Raw genomic sequence first — 19,733 nt, 5'->3', positions numbered from 1 at the left:
AACCAGCTCTTTTCCTTGCTGTAATATTAAAAAAAAAAAAAAAAAAAAAAAAAAAAAAGGAATGGGATGTTAGCATGCAGTCCCTGTAGTGATTTATTGCAAATGTCCAAGTATTATGAATTCATTTAATATTTAGTGTAATAGCAGCCATCCTTCACAAGAAATTAATATTTATATGTCTATTGAAGACAGTCCTTCAGCAGTTTCACTGCAAATCAATGAAGCATTAATGGGCATAAATGCTGTAGAGAAATCTACACCGACTGGTTACAGACTCTGCTGCTTTTGAAAAGAGATAAGAAGTTTACAGGGACATATCTGATGACTTTCAGAAATGTTTTTGAATTAAAAAAAACTCCCATTCACAGATGGTTGTTTTATTATTTTGTGGGAAATCTGTAATCTACTGAAACAGCTGTGTAATTACTGAGTTTTCTTTGTCTAGTAGCTACATTTCCAATTGACTGCAAACTGTGTTTGACATCCCTACCCTCTGAATCTGCCAAGGTCAGACCTCCACATCTGTGTTGATGGATGGATTCACACTGTGGACAGCACTTCTCCCATCTCCTGGTTACTGCCCACATGTTTATATGAATTTAAATTATCACCTTTGTGTTGCCCAGGTTTTATTCTAGGACGTTCAGAGTCAAAACTTCCAAACCATTAGTTTCAAAAAGATTCAAAGGAAAGCAAAAGAATGAAATTAGCCCTTACAAATAAAGTCCAGGCTGTTTCTAGTTAAGAAAAAAAACCCACTCTGTGAACACGGACAGTATAGACAACTCAGAATTTTTTCCCTGGCACAGCTGACAGTGGAGGCTCTGTTCCTATGGTGTAGCATGAAGGAATCTCAGAGGAAATCAGTCTCTAGCAGCACAAGGATGGGATGGGCAGCACTTCTGTGACCCTGCAGCATACCCTTAGGGAGGCCAGCACTTGGACAGGTGTTCCTCTCAATATGCCACGGTGAGAATGTTTGGAAAAGTGAATACTGTCTGAGCTTAAGGACTCACGAAGGATTAGATCAAAATTAAATCTGAGATACGTAAATGTTGAAATATTTTGCTTCACAGTAATTGGGGATGATTTTTCCCCTCATTAATAACTCACTTGAAGATAATAACTAGCTCTTCTTTCAGCTTCAGAGATGAGATGAGCACAGAATGCAGCTACTTCGTTGATGACTGAGTGATAACGGAGTGCCCTGTCTGCAAAGCAATAATCATGCCATAATCTAAATACCAATTACCTGTACTGGTTATATTAATGCGGTTACATTTTTTTAAACCACCCAAATACACAGAACATTCTGGTTTAGTTTTCTTCCTCTGCAGCTCCGAATACTTAATTTTCTACCTATCCAGGATCATTAAACAAATGAGGAAACCTTACTGCAGCTGATAGAAAAGCTGTCTCCAGTCGTTGAAATGAGGTAATTTCTCATGCAACACCAGTTACATCAATAGATAAGAGAGCCAGAGGGAGAAGAAGAGGTTTCATTTAAGAACGAAGAAAAAAGAAACAAAACTGCTTAAATGCTGCCCCGAGCCCTATGAGGGCTCAAATGCCCTCACAAATCAGGAACTCATTTATCAGTCAGTACCCCCAAAACACCACTTTTTATTACTTGTTTAACTTGGTCAGTGCCTGTTTGAGTAAATGTAAGTTAGTGGCTGGAGAACAGTGCATTTTCATTCTGATTCCAACATGGTTTCTGGTGATTGATGCTTGCATTGAAATTATAGGTCATATTTCGGATTATGTCTCTGAGGAAGAAAGCTATTTGGGTTTTTAAAATCTGTGAAATTATTTGACTTGAGATTTTGATAATCATTCAAAAAGCCCTGCCAAAACCCCCCAAACTAATATCATCCCAAAGGAAAGCTTCAGGTCTGGAATATCTTTGGATATGTGTTTATCATGTGCAATTTGCCACTATTTCTCATAAGACATTGATGACATACTGAACAAGACAACAGCAATTACTTACTACACAATTTCTTCTGATTTTAGGGAAAGACGAATCTGGTGTCATATATTGTATGGAAATATTTGCCAAAGATTTAGTTTTTAATGGAGACAGCTGCTCCTGGCCACAAGTCTATTATTATAATCTCAGTATACATGTTATATGCCAAGAAACAAAATGGATTTTAGGATCATAGTATCGTTAGCTTTTAAATTCCGGTACCATGCATACAGATGTGCACAAAATATTATATTTATTTATTATTAATTTGAAAATAAATACTATTAAAAACAGGGGAAAATAAGTAAAATGTACTGCTAGACCTGACTGGGAATTTTAAATGTTTTGAAAACAAAACTGAGAATAAGATATTAGTGTTCAGGTCCCAATACAGCAAAGCACATAGGCACTTCATCATGTGCTTTTGTTGAACTGAGGCGGATGCAAGGCTCTAGAGACTACAAAAAGAGATAAAGAGGGAATCTAAAAAGATATTTCAATATTCAATTTATATGGAATATTAGATCTTTCAAACGCTAAAGCAAAGTCAAAGGCTAGCTCAAAGGAAAAAAAAAAAGTAAAAAACCCCAAACAAACAGAAGAGGAAGCAGAGAGTCTCAGCTATTGTTAAGCTCCCTGGCGGTTGCCGAATTCAGAAGAGGTAGAAGGTTAGAGACACTCTAACAGGGTTAATGGTGAATGAGGGACAGATGACTTGCTCCACTGATATTGTAGCAGTTTTACTGCTACTTTTTCACAGGAACAGTTGAAACACAGCACAGGGACTTGAAAACTACTGCTGTGATGAAGTAACTCAAAATTGTGCACAGATAAACTGAAATGCAAGAACACCACCAAAGAAGTGATGAAACCATGGTTCTCAAGAAGGCTGTGTGACATTTCCACTTACTTCCAAGTAGCCACCCTCTCTAGAACTAAGGTCAGATGGATATGTTTTGGTCTTAATTTTAGTCCGCCCCTTCCTTTGAAGTGTGAGCAACCTCTTTGGTACACAAAAGAAAGGAGTAGGCCTGATATCTTGTACATTTGACATTCAGCTTCTTTTTTGCTCAGCAATCCACAGGATTTCAATTATCCGACAACAAGCAAGGGAAGTTCAGCTCAAAGCACTGAGATCTCCCCTCTCAGCTCCAGTCTCCTGCCCACCACACTGCCTACACAGAGAAGTATAAAGTATATAATTCGAGCATGCCTGGAAAGCAGAAAACTGACAGGAAATACCTACAAAATCCCCTCCTGTGGAGACATTACTTGGGAAATGAATTGGTTTTTTCCCACAGTACAGGAATTAGGGGAAACCTAATTGAGATTATCAGGCAAATGGTTGAAACCAAAAAATAGGAAGCACTTTTTCACACAACACATAATTAAATGGAGACTTCATGCACATAGTATTGTGGAAGCCAAAAGTATGAGGAGGTTCAAAGGGGATTAGACAAATTAATGGAGAACAGACCTAGCAAGGGCTATAAAAACAGTGGTCTGAATCCAAACTCTGCTTCAGTAAATCCCAACAGGTAAAAGAAACAGTACTTAGAGCATACACAGGGTAACTCCACCTTGCTATAAAGAGACCGTTAAAACAGTAACATTCTCAGAATGATTGCTATGGTAAAAAATTTAGGTATTTTGGCAAAAGCTTAGGAAACAGGACAAAGCCAGGAATGAGCCCTCCCATGTGCCCTCTCAGCTCTGGGAAGTCAACTGTTCAGAGAGTTCCTCAGCTGCAAGGGTCTGAGAGAGGGCAAAAGGCAGCCATCAGGATGCAGTGTCAGCCAAAGAAGACACGGAAAGGGTTGGGAACTGCAACCCCAGAGCACTTTCACAGCCCTGCAACTGCTATTTGGATTCCTCAGCTCCATCTCTGCTGTGCAGACCACAGATCAAGGGCTGCTGCACTCACACTACACCAAGGAGCCACAAAAGTACTGCTGACAGGGCTGACAAGGCCCTATTCCTTCTTGGATACTAGTTTGCTTCCTAACCTGACATTGAACTGCCTTTGTATGTGCCAAGGGCCTCCTTGCAGCCACCATGAGGGTCTCCTACACGATGATACACTGTGCCTTGATGACCTAACCTAATCTGAGGTCTAGAAATGTTACACTTTTGTTTTAACACGAATCAAGGTGCCTAAATGATTTAGGCAACTGTGGCAGATTAACTGCGCTTTCTAGAGAATTGAAGCAAAACAGCTGGATAGACCATGAGTGTTCCTGTGAAACTTTAGGTTCATTTATTCAAATTAGAGGATAATCTATCACAGCTTGACTGACAACACAGGATTCTGAAGTGGGAAAAAGATGTACAAATCAATTAAATGCTAGATAAACTATTTAAAATTAAAGTTTCTAAATAAGATGATATAGACTGACTGGTTAGCTTGCTGCTCTTTATCTCTCATAAGGAAGTGAAAATGATTTATTGGTCCTGGGAAGCATTGGGAACAACACTCACATTCTGCAGAAAGCCAGAGCAACCCCACTCACTGAACACCTGAATGAAAGAGAATCAATGACAGAATTCACAATGTGCTTCAACATACTTTAGTCTTACACATAGTTTGCTCTGGCTCTACCCACTCATGAGAGATAGATTTTGTTTCAGAAGCAAACAGTTAAAATTGCTTGGCCTTCCTTTGTAATCTTGTCAAATGACAGGCAAGTGACCCTTGTACTTTTATGGAAACCAGATACCTGAGGGTAAATGGTTTGGATTAGTGGAGACCATCTTGTGCTTTATCCCTGATGTATTTATTCCCGCTTGGTTGATCTTGTTCCAGCAGCTGTGCCACCCCAGGCTATAATTTCAGCACTTCCAATGAACTACATGGTATTGGGCTGACCTGCACTAAGAGGGAAGATTGCTTGTGGAAAAATCAGGTATCACAGGAGGTATATTCTCCTCTCAAAATCCATTCCCCACGGGAAGAAAAAAAAAGTCTGCCAGTGGACAGTGCGAAATCACCAGAATTTGTGTGTATATGTCTTGGGTCATGTAACCAAAAAACGTTTATTCTACTTTTCCATCAGTTGAAATGGGTTAGGGAGATGTTTTCTTTATCTCTTGTCTAACCCATTCCTCATAACTGCCAGGGGGAGGGGGCGGCTGCCTTCTGATAATGGGCCAGCTGTTAAAACCAGGTGGGGCAGTGTTCCTTATCTCTTCCACAACCCATCCACCCTGCAGGGGATATCTTCTGGTAATGGGCATTAAGGCTCACCACATGACTGACAACATTACATCATCCCATTGTGAGATGCTCCACCTAGTGGGGGAGCCAACTATTCCTACCTGGATAAAAACTGAGGCCCAGGAACACCAGGGATCCTGATTTTCCACTGGATTCCTGGAGGAAGACTGGACCCATCTCCTCATCACTGGACTCTTTTCTACAGGATCATCTCTACTCCAACAGAACCACATTTTCCACTCCAGGAGGACTTACTTTGGACTGCTTCCAACACCCTGACCAACAGGGCATCAGGTTGTATTTCTGACTGTCAGGGTTTCTAGGATTTTTGTTTGTTTGTTTGCTTGGTTTTTTGTACTACTACATTTGTATTCTTAATATTCCTAGTAAAGAACTGTTACTCCTATTCTCAAATCTTTGCCTGAAAGCCCTTAATTGCAAAATTATAATAATTTGGACGGAGGGGGTTTACATTCTCCATTCCAAGGAAAACTCCAGTTTTCCCTGGCAGATACCTGTCTTCCCAAACCAAGACAATACTCATGATGGTGAAATAACTCCTTCCAAGGATTAAAAGGCTCCTAAAGGATACATTTAGCTGGAGACAGAGGAGTCAGATGAGACTGACAGAGTACATCGCACTTGCATGGACTGTGGCCTAGAGGGGACCAAAGCAGAAGCTCCTCTTGCCTGTATTTCTGAAAATTATCTGGGTTTTGCACTGCTGCTGGGGCAGCCTGGACTGAGTGAGGGACAGGAATGAGAGGGGCCATGATGGTCCTCAGATGGTCTGACATCTTAGGAGCAGGTCCCTGACACCATCAAAGCCAAGAGCATGAAAATTTTGCTCTCTGAAGGCTGATCTCCAGTTTTGGCAGCTATCACAGCATCAAATCTGAGCATTCCCCAAAAATTTCTGATATATTTCATGCATTAAAAACATCAGGCCTTGTCCCAACTCCCTCTTACCATCATGACAGTGTATCTCAAACAAAGACAGTGATATTACTAACACGCTCAAGCTGATGGCTTCTTTTCTGGGTGCAAGAGAAGCTCAGCCTCTGAGCACACAGAGGTGTGCATGGAGCCACAGGTGCTATTTTTCCATGAGCGTCACAGGCCCTGCTGAGATGTCTCCTGCACAGGGACAGAACCGTTGTCCTGCACACAGATGAGTGATCAATTACTGAAGTGCATAAGCTTTGCAGGCAAAGCAGCTGTGGTTTCTGTACCCTCCCCTGTCAGCTGTGCTACAGGCATTTTCACTCCTACTGTATTTCCAACCAGCCCCGTGAATTACTCCTAGGACACACTAAGATGGCTGAAGTAGTTTTCTCTCATGAAGATCAATTGATTAAGTATACTCTTCAGAAAAAAATGAAGAAAGAAACCCAGAATAATTTTAAAGTATTGCAAAGAAAGTGGCTGTCAGTGTCAGAGGAATGACCAGGCATGTAAATGACAATTTCTTTGGTAAAGTCACCAAGGAACTGTCACTTTCCAAATGCCACAACACTTGGGTTGTAGTAACTTGAGAGCTTTGCCATGGCAAAATCTTGCTTTCTCAAGTCTTCACAGCCCATGTCATAAGAACATCTTCTCTTCAGCAAAAATTAATATTTCACCTTTTTTCCTAGTTTCATCTTTTTTCTGCTTAAAAAAATGACACACACGCCACACCAGCACCCCTCCCCCCCCCCCATTTGCTTAAAATGCCCTATACTAAAGACAAGTCTTTAGGAATATAAAATTCCTCTTTGTTAAATTAAAGTGCAGACCAAGAAGGATCAGCAATGAGAAACAGAGCTAACCAAAGGGAATAACTGGGGCATAAGCAGGGAAGGGGAGCCAGTAGCACTGTGGCTTTTTTTTCACTTTTGTACTAACCCTGGTTTTACTTTGCTATCCCGTCCCTCCATTCTACCTTCCCTTCATTTATCTGTTTAGCCTTCTTCTTTTTCCCTGCCACATGACCTGCAGATATGACCATGTAATGAAACGCAACTGAGACACTGATTTAACTGATTACTGGTTGTCATGCGTGCTACCCAAGCCCATGTTCTCCACTGCCTCATTCTCTCCCAACTGTGAGAAAAAAAACTCGTTAGCTCAAATGTCAGGCTTAAAGTGATCTGGGTAACCCAAGATGTGTAAGGATATGCTTTATGCCAGCACTGACAGTAGGGTAATATCAGTGATGCAGCCAGTGTCAGGCATCTCACATAGGCTACACACAGACTCACATCTGTAACCTGAAGTGCTCTCTGAGCACAAATTTGTTGCATGTCTGGATTGTGCTATGCAATAAGGCTGTGACATCTGGTTGGTGTTTTCATCTGCAACTACTGCAGAAATAATTACCAATGACAGCACATATACAACATATTCCTCTTCACTCTGCCAGCTAATTGAGTGAAGCAGAAGAGGCCAGTGTGACCTGAAACAAATGGTGAATCCTGCCAACCAATGGAAAGAAATGGTCAATTTTAACACATAAGTTAAAAATGCTTCTGTGAAGATGTTGGGCAAATATATCTCACATCTGAAAATGATGGAAACTATATAAAGATAAAATCACTACTGCACTGGAGCAGAAATGACAGCTTTGTCATTCCATCTCTGAGCCTGCCTACCACAGATGAAGATGAAAAACCCTTTACACAAGTCAGATAACGGTGCAAAGCTACAGGGGTTGATTGACAGACTGGCAGGCTTTCTTATTCTCATTTTAGCAAAACAGAGTGGGCAAACATTAACTTAGAATTGTCCCATCCTCAATTTGATCCTGGTTGATTGGAATGTCTCTGCCTATAAAGATAACAGAATTAGTAGCCTATTAGTTAAGCAATCATGACTTCTATTAAGGTCCTGTACTATGATTACTTTGCCGAATCTGACAATCTTCCCAGAGTAGAGTAGGCAATATGATGAATATCTTGCACAGGTTTGTTCTTTCAACTTCTTCCTGCCAGAACAGCAATGTGTGTGTTTCAGGAGCACCTCCAAGTCTCCCTCTTTTTAACTCAGCAGTATTCATGCAAGAATTCCAACTACAGACAACCAGATGCTACCAGTTGCTTTGCAATGTTTTCCAGTTAATGATTTTCTGTCAAACCAGGAGGACATTTCAAGTATGTATGACAAGGCTTGTCTCGGTCCCAGTGCTGGTCAATCTTTCCATTAATTACTTGCTGTGTGAACTACTGAGTGTACTTCTAAAACTAGCAGTGGCTACTCAGCTGATTGAGTCCACAAGCAGTGTCCTGGTTTTACCTGGGACAGAGTTAATTTTCTTCATAGTAGCTTGTATGGTGCTATATTTTGGATTTGTGATCACATAACATTAATAACACACCCTGGTTTAGTTAGCAAGCAGCCCTTGCACATTGTTAAGGTTTTTTCTGCCTCTCACCCACCCTACCAACAAGGGGGTTGGGAGTGCACAAGAAGTTGGGAAGGGACACAGCCGGGACAGCTGAGCCCAAGTGACCAAACAAATATACCAGACCATATGGTGTCATGTTCAGCAACTGAAAGCCTGGGAAAGAGGTAGCAAGTGGGGCACATTCAGGGTGATGCTGTTTGTCATCCCGAGTCACCATTACCGTAACAGAACTGAAGATCCGCCAGTAGGGAATGGTGAGTGAATTCGTTGTTTTGCTTTGCTTGTGTGCACAGTTTTTGCTTTACCTAATAAAGTGTCTTTATCTCATTCCATGAGTTTTCTCACTTTTACTGATTCGTTCCTCCTTCCCACTGTAGTAGGAAGCAAGTGAGTGGCTGTGTAAATCTAAGATGCCTGCCAGGGTTAATCCACAACAGTAGGATTAACAGAGTAAGAATTCAAACCAATTTTCCAAAAAATGGAGAAATTATCCCAAATCACCATAATGAAATCTGCAAAGACAAGCATGATATACAACTGTTAGGAATGAGAAATCAAATGCTGCAATATGAGGAGTGACTGGCCAGCCAGCAGCTCTGCAAAGGGACATAGAAGTTACACTGGGTCACAAACTGGGAGTGAGTCAAGATGCTGTTGTGAAAAAGACAAGCTTTATCTGTAAACAACTTAGATATAAGGAATTGAAAGTGCTTATTCCACCCTAATTTGCACTAATCAAATCAATCTCAGCACAACTCCATTCTGGAACACTGCTCCTTAAGACTCCAGCAAGCGGAAGACTGCCCAGAGGAGAGGTGAAAGTGTAATGGGAGGCATAGAAAACATCACTGTGAAGAAAGGCTAGGATCTGGGCTCAGTGAGGTTGAAGGAAGAGAATTCTCAAGGACCAAACACATTATTAGTTCTCTAACATGTGAAAGGATGTCAAGAGAAAGATGATCAGCAGTTCCATCTGGAGCAAGACATGAAGAAACAAGACTGAATTATAACCATGAAAGATTTGTGACGGATAATAGGGAAATTTCTGACCTGAGGACTATGAAAGGAGGGAATGGATTGTTCAGGAAAGTTGCAAAATTGTCTTAATGGAACAATTTCAAGAAAAGTTAGGCATCTCTATTGGGTAGTTGGCATCCATCTGACTTTCTCACAGCGGATGAATGGAAATCCATTCCAGGCTTTGGGGCCACCATCCTTACTATCTCCTGTGCCACTGTCTCGGCTGGCCAGTTGTATCTCTCAGCTAGAGAGATAAACTTACTTTACTCTAAGCCTGCCAACCAGGAGTATCTGGCTTAGATCTAAAACCGTCCAGAAAAATTTTAAAAGTTGGAAAATCAGTTCCCTGTTTTATGACCAGGTCAAAGCTCAGCTTATGCACTTCCCTTGCCACAGCAGGCAACATTGCGTTGATAGGATCTGCCTGCCTGACCTCCTCCCTTTTCTGTCTCAAAACTAAAGATACAAAAAATAACATGACATTGTACAGGAGGGAATAGAGATCTCTGAGGTCATTAAAAAAAGCCACCTATTTAAAAATATACTAGTTCTGGACTGATCGTGAATTGGGACAAAAAACTACAGCACAGGAAATCTACTTTACTGCAAAATAAGTTGGCCATGGACTTGCATTAGATTACTTCTCTCCCTGAGGCATGTGGTGGTGAAGCCCAATGCCAGTCTGCTTCTGGTGTGCTGAATACAGTGATCTGGGACTGAAGGTTAGTATTACAGCTTCTGTAGTCTTAACTTACAGAAGCATGTCAGTGAATATGAATCAAACAAAATATATGCATAAAAAGCAAAGCAAGAGATTGAGTTCTGCCTTTACAATAAATTTCTTTTTAGAAGGTTGACTGCTAAATACACTATATTAATTGACTGCAGGCAGCCTGCAGATGTAGTGTCAGAAAAGTGACTTTTGCATGGTGTACTTTTTGAATTCCTGAGACTAATCTTTTCTCCAGAGGGCAAAATAGTAACATCTTTTTTCAGTCCTTCAGAGATGAGCACTGACTCCATGTCTTCACTTGGTCCAAAGAGAATTACTAGATGCTTGAGACATTCAGTCAAAAAAATAACAAACCAGACTGACGCTAAAGTGGCTTTACCATTTGGCAAAAGAAAGGTGGAGGGCTTCTAAATTTTTATGCCACTACTGCAATATGAATAATAAACAAAAGTGTACAAAATATGATAAATATCCCTTTGCTATAACTTGGTTATGCCCTCAAGGTACATAACAAAAAAAGAAACATGCCACAGATATTTGTTGACTGTTTTAACATGCTATTCCTACAGTATTGATATTTTGTCAGAAACTGCAATTTCTTTCAGTTTACGTAATTCTTCTAGCAGAGCTTGCTGAAAGATTTCTGCATTGATTGTAGATATTTTAACCCACCTAGGAAAAAGAAACATGGGCACTGAAAAGTTGATTAGAGACAATTTTCACAGGAAAGTTCAGGCTTTGTTTCCATAAAAAAACTGCATTGGCACTTTAAATTCTTGTAGCTCAGTGAGTAATCTCTGTTGCCTTTTGGTGGTTTAATACTTACTGGCTTGTGAATTCACAGTTGGAAAACCACCGAAGAAAACAAATGAGTCCTGAATGTGTGGGATGCCAAGATGCCACCAACTCTGACACACTGCAAGTTGTTTCATTGTTTTCAAGGCATCCAGCTTCCTGCTATGTTTTCCGCTGGAATGGTTTCATCCTGCATATCTTCCTTCCTGGGAGTGGTGGGGTAGTGTCAGCTCATGCCAGCTCTGTGTGTTACTGCTTCAGGCAGAAAGGAGAAGTACAGGGACAGGAAGGGCATTCACACTCTAGGTTTTTTAACCCATGCATGAGGACTGGGAGCTTGATGTCATGAGGGAATGAGAGATCAAGACACGTTCTTCAGGAACAGGGCAGGGAGAGGGCAGAAGCCATGAGGGGACGCTCAGCTGCAGAGCTGTGTGGTCTGGGGTGGGGATTGGCCCCTATGATCCCGCAACAGGCGGAATGTGTCAATGTCTCCCATTGATAGCACAAGAGCGCTTACATTTCACCCGACTAATCCAAGGACGTACTTGCCATCCCCACCCACAGCCTGGCCCCATCCAGCCATCTGGTCCTGCATGATTTCTTCTGCAGGCAGGGGAATGCCATGGGAACGCCAGTGCTGGGATGCTCACACACACAGACACACTCGCACACACATACGCCTCCAACCTTCTGCTTCCAGTGCTCCCTTGCATGCTCTTTCTTTTGTCAGTTCTACTTTCTTCCTCAAGCTGTGCTAAGGATTTAGAAAAAGCTTGTGGGTCCTCTGTGGTATAAAATTAGGTCTCTACAGGTGCCAGGAGAATTCTGTGCCTTGGCATCCAAACAGCTTCATCTCCAGTTAGTAGATAAACTGAATTTCCTCTTGAAGTTAAAGCGCTCTCCATCTTCTCTTCCCCAGGATCTGCTTCCCCTTAAGGCCATAGAATGCAGCACAGAACCACTCAAAAGAGTGTTAGAGAAATCCACTGCGGACACTTGAGAAATCCTGTGACAGCACTGTGAGGCAGATAAGCAGAGGCGGGGGGAGAGGAGAGAAAAAAGGAATAGCTTTCGGAGACTGCTTGGCAGCAAAGTCAGCGCTTGAAATATCTGTGGGGAGTTTGAAAGCATTTCCTAACATCAAAAATGTGAAGAAGAAAAAGAAATTTTGATCAATGACTTATTGCCCTTGATCTAAGCAAAAGAATCCTAGCCAGTCAGAAATAACAGAAATCTGTTTTATTGTAAAGCTTAAGTTTTCTATGTTTTGACAGCTGGGGCTCATGCTTTCGGCTGGGTAATTTGCCAGCCTTAAAATATTCATCGCTGAGTTGCCAGGTTTTTGTCCTTTCAAACTGAGCTCTAACGATGAAGGAGAAGGTGCTGGAGAGATTTTAAGCATGAGTTTTATGCCCTAAAACAGAACTTTGTGGCCTGAGTTCACATGACCAGAAAAAGAAGTCTCCAATCCCTGGCCAAGTTTCTGGTGAATCACTTGCTGGTCACTGAGCCAAGATTCACTTTCTGGAGCATGGGAAGCAGTGGCTCATTTGTGATGAAGACAGCCCCCTTGCCTTTGTTGAGAGGAAATGGATTAACAGTATGTATTCTGTGTACAAATCTTGAGAGAACTGAACTAAAATATTCCAGACTAAAGCATCCTTATGAAGAAACAAACTGGAACGCATTACACTGAAAAGTCATAACTGTTTCTGAAAATGATCAGTGAAATGCTAGTGATGGTGGCTCCTGGATCAACTCAGATGTCTTAGACAGCACTCAGGAAAATTAGTGTCACAGAATTTTTTCTTTTTGATGCAAACTTTTAGATTACTATTCCAATGTTGCTCTCTCTAAATGCATCCTACACTTACCCTAAGAATTCAAGTCAGGCTCTTCTGGTCTTATGCAAATCTTTATTGTTATGTCTCGCACTGTTTTCATTTAATCAGTTGGTTGTTATGGTTCCATTTCACACCTGTGCAACTTAGTGGGCTTTCTTAGTTGAACATAAGGGAAATATTTTTCCCAAACTGAAAAATGCTAAATAATTTCGTATCTGGTTGGAAGACTGAATTCCTCTTCCAGAAACTCAGGGTCAGCCTTGTTGACTTGGTATCTGAAAAACCTGCTTGCATCAACTCTGTCCTTAGCTTCTTCTACTCGTCATAGGTGACCGCTACATTTCTCACATCATTTTATATCTACAAAGTCCTTGCAAGTGCTCAACACTTCATTTTTGAGACTGATCTTTCATTTTCTGGATAAGAAATTAAAATTTCTTTGGGGATATGAAGTGATAACAAATCCCTTTCACTCAGGGACAGTTTAATATGAGTTGAAGTTGCAATGCAGAAACTAACAGTAAGTAAAAATGGAAAGTGCATAACCGTGTAGGATCTGGTTCTTCAGGCAGTTTCAGGTTGACCATCTGATAGCTTAACTGGGCAGCTGTAATAACTAAGGTCAAAGAGCATCTCAGATTTTATGAAGACAAATATCTAAAACGCCTTTGATCTAGTCTCCAACTCTACATAAAGCCACGGTGGGTGACTAAGTGTGCAGGCAGGAGGTCTGCACTGAGGGATGCTGCCAGGTAGGACTGGGCACTGGGCTGCAATTTAGGAGAAGGAAGAGAAAGGCACTGACAGGAACAGGGAGTGGTAGAGAAGGAAGTTTCTCTGGTCATGTCTATTCTGGCATAAAAGACAAGGTCAGGATTTAGCAACAAACCTATATCTGCATCCATTAATCTTTGCAGGTTTGGCTTATACCAGCTTCCTGCTCTACTCTGCACTGGTGCAGCCTCACCTCAAGTCCTGTGTGCAGTTTTGGGCCCACAATATAAGAAACATAAAACTATTAGAGGTCATCCAAAGAAGGGCTATGAAAATGGTGAAGAGCCTTGAGGCAAAGCCATGTGAGGAGCTTCTGAGGTAACTTATCTCATCCTGGAGAATGAGAGGAGACCTCACAGCAATCTACAACTTCCTCATGAGGAGCAGCACAGGGGCAGGGACTGATCTCTTCTCTCTCGTGCCCAGTGACAGGACCCGAGGCAATGGCCTGAAGTTGTGCCAGGGGATGTCTAGATCGGATATCAGGGAAAGTTTCTTCACCCAGAGAGTGGCTGGGTACTGGAACAGGCTCCCCAGGGAAGTGGTCATGACACTAGCCCGATACAGTTCCGGAAGCATCTGGACAATGCTCCTGAATACAGGGCATGCTTCTTGGGGTTGTCCTGTGCAGGGCCAGAGTTGAACTTGATGATCCTTGTGGGTGCCTTCTAGTTCGTGATATTTTATGATTCTATGAACTAGCACCCTCCCAGGACAACACAGGAGCATGGTTTGTGCCATACCACTTACCAGGACTGTTCTTGATGAGCAGTCTAGATGTAGTCATCCCATTTTGGAGGGAAGAAAAAAAAAAACAAACCAAAAAAACCTTAGAAGCATGGATACAAGTCATGCAGGGACATTTGCAGGGCCAAAAAATAGGCCTTGGCTTGTTCTATTTTGCAATGTAGTTCTCACACCAGCATCATGCCAAACATACTGTATCATTTGAGGAATGCATTTATTTTGAGCAGGACTGATACTTGAGAAAGTGAGTGACACTGGTGAAAACAGACAGATGTTTACTGATTCAGTCTTCACATGCAAAACTGTTGGTGTGTGTTCAAAGTAATTTTCTGAAGATGTTTCTCTTCTTATCTTAACATCAGGAAACAGCAGCCTAGTGTATTTGCCCATTTGTTGTGACTTGTTAATCTAGATCCTCTATATATTCCAGGGACACAGTTCTTAAATTTAAAGCTGCAAACAGACTTGTTCCCTCAGCATACTTGTAAGAAGTGTTTAATTTTACATTGCCAATTTTCAAATATTTCAATATAATCTGGCTAGGTAAAATGGTAAGGAATTGCTGTAACACAGTGATGAATTAATGACTTGCTTGATAGTGCAAGCTCTTATTTTCCTCTCTGTCAGTTCTTGGGTGAGACATTTTGGAAGAGTTTAATCAAAATCTTCATCAAAAGCCAAATGAGTGGATTTTAAAGAAAGTTTAATTACAGTGGTCAAACCACCCAGCATGATTTGCTTGATTTGATTAACATAATGAGGAGCTCATTTAATGAGAAATGCATTAATTCATTCAAACAAGTGGTTTTATCAGTGGTATTAAGCATCAACCCAGATTATGTACAGCAGAAACTATTATAGCAAAAATTGAGCAAGGTCAAAGCAGTAGTCACACCATAATTACAAGCTCTCAGCTGTAATCTACCAGTTGAACTTGGGTAGTACTCCCTGCCCAAAAAAGAAGAAGCCCTATTTTAAAAAGCCCCCAAACCACACAGTTTTGCTCCAATTCCACAGCTGAGATCTCCATCTCTTTCTTTCAGATGTTCAGAAGATTTGGGAACTGGGACTGAATTTTTTGACTTTCAGATGGCTACACATGCAGATATTAATAACAAATGGCAAAGAGCTCAAAGGAACCCTGCTACCACCCCACACCCTTAAAGGAAATAGATGTTGTCCATTGGCTCTTTGTTTTATCTCTCTCCTGACCCTGTGATGTCTTAGGGATGCTCCCATCCCTAACCTGGCATAGAGTGACCCGGGGGAAAAGTTAGTATTTCACTTCCGGAGGAAGGAACCTCCTTTTTGGGGAAAAAAAAAATTGCCTCAAGTGCGAAGTATTTGAGAAAAAGAAGAGTCTCCTTCACACTTTCCTCTCTTCCACTGCCTTCTTTAGATACATTTCATGCCCTATATTTCAACTTCCCTGTTTCAGGACCCCTTTTTCTGTGGGCTTTGCACAGCACCCTTCACCTCCACCCCTCACTGGCACTCCTCTGGTGCTCCCTGCTCTATCTCCCAGCAGCTTCCAATGCTCTTCTCTCTCCTCTGCTGCCCTGACCACATTACCTCTTTGACTTGTGCCGTGCTCCCTCACCTTTGCTCAGGCCACTTGTTATTCCTGCAGTGTCTGCGCTGCCCCTGCGGGAGCCGCCTTTCCTGCTGCTCCCTACTGTGCCCGTACAGCACTGAAACTTCTTTGATTTTCAAGTGCTCTACTTCTCAGCCTGCTTGGCTGCCAGAGTACTTTCCAAGTACTGTTGCACAGTGGACTTAAGCACTGTCTATGGCTCAGTTTTTCATCAGCTACCATCAGCAGCTGGTAAAGGAGACTATGCTCAAAACTGTTCCCTAAGCAGACGTGAGGCTGGTCAAGGAGCTGAGATGTGGAGCACAAGCCCAGTTGCAGATGGAATCCTCCAGAAATAGATGCATATCAACAAGTGAGGACCGGCATGGAGGCAGAATTTTACCTCATGATTAAGTCAGCAGGAATATGACAGTAAGACACTATTATTAGGGTACCCACATAAACATAAGTAGCAAGGTTCACCTGCAGCTTTGGAAATTTGGATCAAGATCTTCAAGAAATAAACTGAGGCAGAAAACTAGAGATGTCAAAAAAAAAGACCTAAGGATTTCTTTGCTATATTACTAGAAAATGAGCATGAAAACCATTCATGCTGATTTGAAAACCATAATCCTTAGGATTATGTCTGCCAGTTGCCTTTAAACCACAAGGAAACGAGCAAAAGTTGGAATTGGAGTCCCTTGATTTTAGAGAAATCTTGGGATTTGCCTATATGTGACTGCTGCACACCAATAGGAACCCGTGATACTGGCATATAAACATTTGCACAGAGGAAAGCATTAACAGTGATGACTGCACCACACACTCAGCAAGGCTATTCCTGAGGTGAAGTTGATTTCATCTTGGAACAAACAACACAAACAGCATACGTGGACTCACTGAAGAAGCTGCCCCTTGGTGTCACATTTAGTATCCCTGAGTGGAATCAATGTGGGAAATGATAAAACATAAATTTTTAGAAGATCACATCTTAAAACACTTTTCCCCACTATCTCCCATCCCAGACTTCAGGCAGACAATCAACATTACTAAAGTTATAATCTGAAGAAAATTCCCCAAGGACCAATATATCTCACCACACTAGAGTGATAAATGCAAAAATTGCAATTTATCTCCACAGGCCTCCAAAGAACCATGACAAACAATGGATCCTCGTCATGTCCATCCCTGAATGCAAACTACTTCTTTTTATGTGCTATGTGCCATCTGTACCATAGTGAACTCACACTGACAATTCCTGCATAAAAGAAAACCATGGTTAATAGCAAGAAAATGTCTCCTAAAACAGATATTCTCTGATCATTCAGCCTTTTTTCTCAATGGTATCCTACAAAAGACACTGGAAAGGCTAAGCCAGGATTAAAGTTAACAATTTCATGGGACTCCAAAAATTGTTGATTCTAATGACAACAACATTGCTAATTTTATGGCACATTACAATTTACATCACATATGACTTGCTAATCTCAGTTTCTCAGGAGATAATTACCTGTGCATTTCTTCCATCCTGTGTTCAACAGAGCTAAAGACCTTATTACCTCTCCTCTTACTAACTTCCCCTCTGTTCCTTTCATCTCAAAATACCTGACTGATTAATATAATGAAACTGAACTCAGAAAAATTGCTTCTGGTCTTTGCTTATCTGAGAGCTTGCTAGCTATGTTTTTCCTTCTGTATTTTGCTTCTCGATTTTGTCCGATTTTTTCTTCTTACATGCACTGATAACAGATACTGCCTTTCTCCACAGATATTCCCTCTGAGTGTATGACACCTTCCTGTTTACCAAAAAACCCTGCCCAATCAGCCTTCACTTTGAAAATATCAAGCCCTGTTAGAGATATGGTTCCAGTTCTGACTCACAGATGCTTTTCTGAGTAGTTATATGGCTTTCATTCTGGCATTATCCAAGCTCTCAATTGCTTCAAAGAAATATTTGGGCTTAGCAAAGTGTAATAACACAACTTATCTGGCCAAACATCAGTCACTATTTCTAAAAGGAAAGGAAAGGAGACATTGCTAATTCAGATCTTTCTAAAATGGAAGTGAACTATAACATGGACAAGATTCAGGAATAACTTGTTCAGTCAGAGCAGTTATGTATTACCCAATCAAGTCAGAAATGACAATTTTTACTGTCACTTCCCTCTGATACTTCTCAGATAGTGAATTGGTCTTTGGCAACACCCATTGCAATGGTGTTGTATATTATTTTCTTCTCCCCTTCATGCATGGAGTTAAAAAACCTTTTTACTTTAATTCTCTGCATCCCAATTCAGTAACTTTAAGCTGAAACAGCTTGGGAAAGATTAACCAGTATCTTAGGACTGTGCTCAATACAATTTTGCCTACAGACTTTCAATGTGCAGTATCACATGAATTAAAATATATGGACCTATCACTTAATGCGATTTAGGAAGTAATAAAGAAGCCAGTACACAATTCTCTGAGGCAATGTGCAGCTCCACCACCTCCTGCCAAATGCTATTCCCTTCCTTGGACTTGCAAGAAGTAGCAAGTGTTCTTCTTTCACCACATGCAGTCCTTGATGCACACCTCAGAGCTGTTCTTTGTAAGCAAGAACCTAAATGTCACATCCAGGGCAGAATTTCTACACCCTTCTTCTTTCACCAAAATACATTCAGAGAAAATTCAAGACAGGATTAAGGAAAGCATTTTAAAACCTGTATTCCTCATTTTGCGCAACTAGGGGTTATCTGTGGCCCTGAGGACACTTGGGACCTGCCACCTCAGCACTACTATGTACAAAGAAACTGTTTACTCCATACGTGTCTGTCACCATGGAAAAGCTCAGGGAACATATGGAAAGGATTTTTTTCAGGTTCAAAGGAAAAGCAGGCCCCCACATCTCTTCCTCCTACTCAGATACAAACCAGGATCTTGCTCTGCTAGCCAGTACAGAGATAATCTTCAGCATTGATATGCGGGAACTGCTGACACGACGTAAACATTTGGTAAAAGCAAAATATTTGCCAAGAACCTAAAAAGCTGGGAGCTTAAAGCAGCTCTCCTCGCTGGCTTTCCTTAGCAAGGTGTGCCAGGGAACATGTACCCCAGCTATCGTTCCCACTGCTGGCTCCTAAGAGATTGACCCTACAGTACACTGTACCTACACCCCACCGGGCAGTATCCAATGACCTTCTTTTCTTTTGGCTGTGCCTCTGCAATCAAAGTTTCTCGAAGAAACTGACATGTTCCTGGAAGAGCAAAACAGCTCCTACCACCCATGAGCCAATGTTTTACCGTGCCTGAGGCACCTGCTGCGTGGCTGGTGCCGCCATCAGCCTCTTTAACGTAGGGAGGCAGACGGATTCTGACCTGGCCACCCGGTTCTGATGGCCAAGAGCCCGCCGCAACATCTCGCTGCACCACTGCAAATTTGCTGAAACCTACTTGCAGATCTCGGCGCTGATCATTGGGAGAAACACACAGATTCAGCTCATTCAGCCTGGTTTCCCATCTGTGAGCAGTAACGCGAGAACAGTGTTGAGGATGGTGGTGGGGGGAAAGATGAAGTGTGGAAATAGTGTGAGATGAGGATGCCCAGGCTGTCTGGCGATGGAAACCAGTTTTCGCAGGGTGCCTCCTCAAGAGCCCTGTTGGGAGGGCGGTGCGGCAGCAGCAGGAGGCACAG

The 19,733-nt window shown here is 41.7% G+C and overlaps 1 protein-coding gene across 1 annotated transcript in view; it reads right to left on the bottom strand.

The window, feature by feature from the left end:
• The window catches only part of SH3RF3 (SH3 domain containing ring finger 3), a 248,536-nt gene that overhangs the window by 16,405 nt on the left and 212,398 nt on the right, over positions 1-19,733 (bottom strand). The window lies entirely within an intron of this gene.

This window comes from Chamaea fasciata, unplaced genomic scaffold, assembly GCF_029207755.1.
Source record: "Chamaea fasciata isolate MVZ Bird 193981 ecotype frontalis unplaced genomic scaffold, bChaFas1.0.hap1 SCAF_2, whole genome shotgun sequence".
Lineage (NCBI taxonomy): Eukaryota > Metazoa > Chordata > Aves > Passeriformes > Sylviidae > Chamaea > Chamaea fasciata.
The sequence above is the reverse complement of the archived record's forward strand: the minus strand, read 5'-3'. Positions and strand labels throughout refer to the sequence as shown.